Below are 6,205 nucleotides of genomic sequence, written 5' to 3'. Positions count from 1 at the left end.
TGGATGGATGGAAGATTTATTGATTCTGCAGTCTCAGATCTCCTGGCATGAGGTTCAGAGCTGACAGTTCCTACTGCAAAGACCCAACCACCTTCAGTCTTGATCCAGTACAGCTGTGCCTGAGGAGCTTAGCTGCACTCTGGCTTAAAGGAGAGCAAAGGGCAGCAATCCAGCAACACAACTAGGAATCAAACCATCAAGTGCTGTAAAGATAATCAGTAAAATCTTGTATGGTGAAAGGGACTGATGTAGCAGAACTGGTACTGGCTTCCTTTGTGCCAACAAAACTTCAAGTTGACCTCATTCATACCACTGAGACAACACCAATGTTTAGCAGCTGCTTGTATTAACTGTAACTGTTAGATGGCAGATCTGTTTCTTTCCAACCCAGGCCTACTGTAAAGGCTCCATGCTCACTGCTTCAAAGCTAGGACTTTAGACCAGTCTTCTCTCTGAGATTCTCAACATATGTCCAGGCTCACACAGGTCAAGACCAATATACAAAATACCCTCTGGCACTCTGAGGGCCCCATGCTGTGGGGCAGGCAATATCCTATGTTCTAGTACATAGAATGGGAAAAAAGAATAAAACATTACTAAAAATGTTTAAAGCTAGTTTCTAAACACATTTTAATCATATACACATTATACTTCTTGTACCAATCACCCTTCAGCATTTACACCTACAGTAAAGATAGATACATTAAAAAAATAACAAATCACTTCAATTTCTGCGTCCACCCAAAAATGGAATCGTGAGCTAGTGTAATAATCAGAATAATCATACGCACAGTTGTAATCATAACACTGTAAGTACAAGAAGTTAAATCACACAGGTCAGGCATAATCAGATGGTAAAAGGTGATATCCAGAGAAAATCCCGAGTTAGCTATACAGACTGTGAGTGTTAATTCCTCCCAAAGTCCATCCATCCATTATCTATCTATGTATTATCTTAATCCTCACTAGGGTCGCAGGGGGGCTGGAGTCTATCCCAGCTGACTTAGAGCGAAGGCAGGGGACACCCTGGACAGGTCACCAGTTTATCACAGGGCTACAAAGTTCAGATGCTAAAACAGCAAAAGCATAGTCAGCCTTGGTTCACAGCGTGAACTTAAAGAAGCTGCACAAGGACGTTTTCTGCCAGCCTGCAATTCAATTCAGTTCAATTTTATTTATATAGCACCAATTAAAAACATACAGCATGTAATCTCATAGCACTTCACATAGTAAGGTGAAGACTCTACAAATTTTAAACAAAGAACAGAGAACTCAAGAATCCAAAGCCGCCTTTGGATTCCCTATGAGCAGTTAGTCAGCAATGATGGGAAGGGATTAAAAAAAAACCTCTGACAGAACCAGGCAGGCATCTGCCTTGACCGGTTGGGGTTAGAGTGGATGAGTGGGGTAGGGGATAGCAGGATAGCAGATGGAGAACAGGCAAACAATAACAACAGAACTTCTTTGTGCAGCCAAAAACTGCAGATCAGAGATGTGTAGCTCCGGATCCAGAGACACCTGCAGGAGAACAAGCACAGGACCTCGGGGGAAACACAGAGTTAGTGATATGCAATGGTGATATACAACTGTATGGAATGAGAAGAATAGAGTAGAGGAGCCCAGAGCATCATGGGAATCCCCCAGCAGTCTAAACCTATAGCAACATAACTAAGGGACACCTCAGGTGGTTTTCTTTCTGCGAGTTTGCATGTTCTCCTCGTGCAGCGTGGGTTTTCTTTGGGTTCTATGTCTTCTTCCCACACAGTCCAAAAACATGTTGAGGTTAATTGGTGATTCCAAATTGTCCATAGGTGTGAATGTGAGTGTGCTTGGTTGTCTGTCTCCAAGTGTAGCCCTGTGATAGACTGGTGGCCTGTCCAAGGTGTCCCCTGCCTTCACCCTAAGTCAGCTGGGATAGACTCCAGCCCCCCCACGACCTTAGTGAGGAATAAGCGGTGTATAGATAATGGATGGATGAGGTGTTTAGGGCCAAATGCAATCATCTCAGTTTTTGACAAAGAGAATTCTAGGTCATCCAGGCCTTTATGTCCTTCAGACATTCCAGAAGTTTGACTGCTAACCCTAACCCTGGTTTCATTTAATTTTATAGATCAATATAACTGGGTGTCATCTGCATAACAATGGAAATTTATGCAGGCTTTCCTAATAATATTGCCTAAGGGGAGTGTGTACAAAGTAAATTGTATTGATCCTAACACCAGACCCCTCTGGAACTCAATAACTGACTCTGGTGTGAGTGGAAGAATCATCATTAACATGAACACGCTGGGATCTATCTGATAAAAATGATTTAAACCAATTTTGCGCAGTTCATTTAATCCCAATAACATGTTTCAGTCTCTGTAAGAAGATGTAAACAGTCTTGTGTTCAAGGTGCTAAAACTGATGGTATGTGTTCTTTTCCTGTAGTTCCAAAAGTAGTAAACACTGTCCTGCTTAATTAGAACAGGATAACTTTTTTTTTTACAGGTCAACAGTAGTGTAGAAACTTGTTCCTTTGTGTGTGTCAAGGACCACACAGCTTTGCAACAGCTTTCTGGTTTATTGAGTAAACTCACAACAGGCAGGACAGCTTTCTTACAGACCCCTCGGTAACATGGCTATACCGGTCAGACCATAGTATGTGTTGACTGGCTGAGCCGTAACAAACATCAAAGACATAAGCACGGTGGCTGCAGTCTGAGGTGGTGGGGCTGTGCTTGGTCTGGAAAAGTGTTTAGGGTGGGTGGTACCTGCCGAAGTGACACTGACTTCACCCACGGTTTCTAGGGAGATTATTGCATTGTAATAAGATGATCAGAATCATTTTATTTGTCAGTGATTTTAATGTTGAGGGTGACTGAAGTATATCCTTTAGAAAATTTGACACATACACACACACGCACACACACACACACATTACACACATATTACTCTACTGACCTCCTAACTGTCTAAGATTCGAGGATCCACACTTCCTCATTAATTTCCTTTTCACTGTGCTCACTGTTAAAAAAAAAAAAAAAGGGCTCCAAACTGCCTGGTTGTAAAATGTTCCTGTGTCCCTTTCCTGTGCATCGGTAAATAGTAAAATAAAAACCTATCCATCCATTATCTATACTATACTCTATACACCGCTTAATCCTCACCAGGGCGAAGGCAGGGGACACCCTGGACAGGTCACCAGTCTATCACAGGGCTACACTTAGAGACAGGCAACTAAACACACTCACATTCACACCTACGGACAATTTAGAATCACCAATTAACCTGAACATGTTTTTGGAAACTCCACGCAGAAAGATCCCAATGCCCCCACCGGGATGCGAACCGGCACAGAAAGATCGGTGCTAACCCTAGAGCCACCGTGCAGCCCATTGTATATGCTTTTTAAAAAAAATGTATTTGTTTCTTTAATTAAAACAGTAAAGGGGGTATGATAAGGTCCAAAAAGATTGATGTCATAGAACAGAACTGTACCATAGAGGATTAGGATACCAAACCTAATCACATTATGTATGCACACAATCAGTACAATAAGGCTGGGGGCTGAGGACTGAGGTGGTGCTGCTGTCAAACTGCTGCCACTGGAAACTTATAAACCTGCAATTTTTAAAAGGCAAGATGTTGCAAATGAACCAGTCAGCACTGGACACTCACCAGGCTGATGTTGCTAATCCAAGCACTCAGAATGAGACACCTGTAGGTTGCCATTACAGATCCTCTAAGGAACAGACCATTAGACACAGCTTAGACATACGCTGCCCATAACAGTGCAAACATGGCATGTTATCATAACGGCAACTGTTGCAGTTGTTGCCTCCGTCAGTCCAGCTGTTTTTGGTTTTCACCAGCAGAGGTCAGTGCAGGTCTGGCTAAAGGTCTATGCTGAGTTGTACATATAAGTAAAGACAAAAAACAAAAAGAGTTTTCTTTAGAATTTGTAGAAACTGACCAATGAAATTAGCATATTATTTTAAATAATGTAACAATGCAAATAGCATGATCAACAACAATAGAGCCCTTAAGCTAATATTTTGTAGCACACCACTTAGTAGCAATCATTGCAGATCACTACACCTTTGTAGATATTAATGCGACTGTCATACTTCTTTGCTGGTAGTTTAATTGTTTGAGCAAACTGCTCTAGTTCGGTAAGTTTTATTTGCATTAATTGGGTTCACTGGGTTGACGTACACCAGAGGAAATAATGACTTAACATTATGATGAATGTAAGGGATGGTTGTGTTTATATCTGTCAGACCTGCCAACAGGACTCAGAATAAGCTTCAGTTAATTTCACCCACACAGGACAAAGTTAGGTGGGCTGGTTAAATTATGCACTTTAGGAACATGAATAAGACTCTGCTGAAAACGAATCATTTTTTAGCTCCTCCATACATAATTGTCTGAGTTGAAAGAAAGGACAACAGTGTCAGACACAAGCCACCCTATATTCTTTTTTAAACGGGGAAGTAAAACTGTATTATTTGGAATTTTTTTTAACTATAAAGTCAATATCCACTTCTTCCATGAACACTATGTTTATACTGGGTAAGGCCTTCAAACCAGATTCTGGTCCATGTTGAAAAGAATACATCACATAACTTCAGCTGGGCATTCGGGTGACCGGTGTCCTGCTCTATCACACTCCAGTGGTGTTGCTGGATTCTGATATAGTGACGAGGGCACTGAGGTCCACTGAACATTTTGTCATGTTCATGAAGCCAGTTTGAGATGTATGTAATGTGCATGAGTGCATAATCACCACTAAGTGGATAGTTTTATTTTTCATCTTGTGATGAGGAAACTGAACTGTTGTGCCCAATGTTAGACGGATTGAATAACTGCATGAATAGACGTGCATAGGAATGGCATGGTCTTCAGTTTTGTTTGGTTATTTCCTGTTTTATTTTGTATAGATCTCCGTCCTTGTGTTTCTTTTGTTGTTTTACTTCCTTCTGTTGTCTCCATTTCCCTTCTTTATTGAGTGCCCTCATTAGTTTCACCTGTGTCTTGTCTCTCTAATTAGTTCTGTCTGTATACATAGTCCTGGGTCTACCCTGTCTTTTGTCTGCTAGATTACCTCCTGACCTCTTCCTTGTGCTCCATGTGCTCCTTGTGTTCATCAGGTTTGTATTTTGCTTTTGAATCTTTTGGTTGTACCATTGGTTACTTTAGTTACCCCTTGGAATTTTAGTTTAGACTTTTCCCTGGATTTTCACATCTGCTTCCTCTTCTGCCTTTGTCTACTCTGTCAAGTTCTGATTAGAGTTTTATTTTGTTGCTTTGGCTTGCCCGCCTGTGGTGTCTACACTTGGGTCAGGATCTGAACACTCCCTGATAAGGGGCTCCTAATAAAGTGCTTGGTGAGTATAGAGTGACTTCATTGATGAATTTGATGTGGAGGAATGACAAAGGAAGGCACTGAGTCATTTTATGATGATTCATTCATGTTAACACACTGAATCCTTCAGTCACTGACAGAAGTAAACTCTGCCTGGATAATCCCAATGCCTGTATCATCAAAACTCGTCAGTGCTCAACATGGACTGTCTGAACCTGTGACCAGAGATTTTAATGAGTCACAGGGCTTCCAACCTGGAACAGGGGAGAGAGTATAAAGTGCAACAAAGTCCATAGTGAGACTGGATGTACTGGGTTAGATGCAGGACTTGCACTTCGCATGCTGGGGTTTGAATCCAAGATGAAGCCGCAAAATAATGTGTGGCCGTTGGCTTGAAGCATGTGCTTGTGGGTTGGAGAGACTTAGATCAGAGAGGGGAAAGACTGCAGGAGGAAGGCTGCTAAATTCAGTTTGGTTTGTTTTTTGCGTATTCCAAATTCTACTACAGCTTCACTGCAGGTTATATTCTTTTTTTTGGTATTTATTGTGTTTGACTCTGTTATGCAATAGTTTATGATAATGTTCTCTGGCACCTGCCTATAAAATCAAGAAAAAGACGAACAGCATTAGTTCTGATAAAATGCAACGGGCCAGTGTCTGGCAGATCTCAAAGCACACATCAACTTCCAGCAAATTAACGGGCACAGTTACTAAATGTATCGCCACAATATGGATGTCCAGTTTCATAGTGAAGAATTCAGGTCTGTGCAACGTATTTTGGTTTGTGTCCAAAAACTTAAGTCGTGAGTTTCCCTCAAAAACCACAGTTGTCACTAGAATACACGAGGTTATGAAACG

The sequence above is a fragment of the Stegastes partitus genome, unplaced genomic scaffold (assembly GCF_000690725.1).
Source record: "Stegastes partitus isolate 25-593 unplaced genomic scaffold, Stegastes_partitus-1.0.2 Scaffold47, whole genome shotgun sequence".
Taxonomy (NCBI): domain Eukaryota; kingdom Metazoa; phylum Chordata; class Actinopteri; family Pomacentridae; genus Stegastes; species Stegastes partitus.
The sequence above is the reverse complement of the archived record's forward strand: the minus strand, read 5'-3'. Positions refer to the sequence as shown.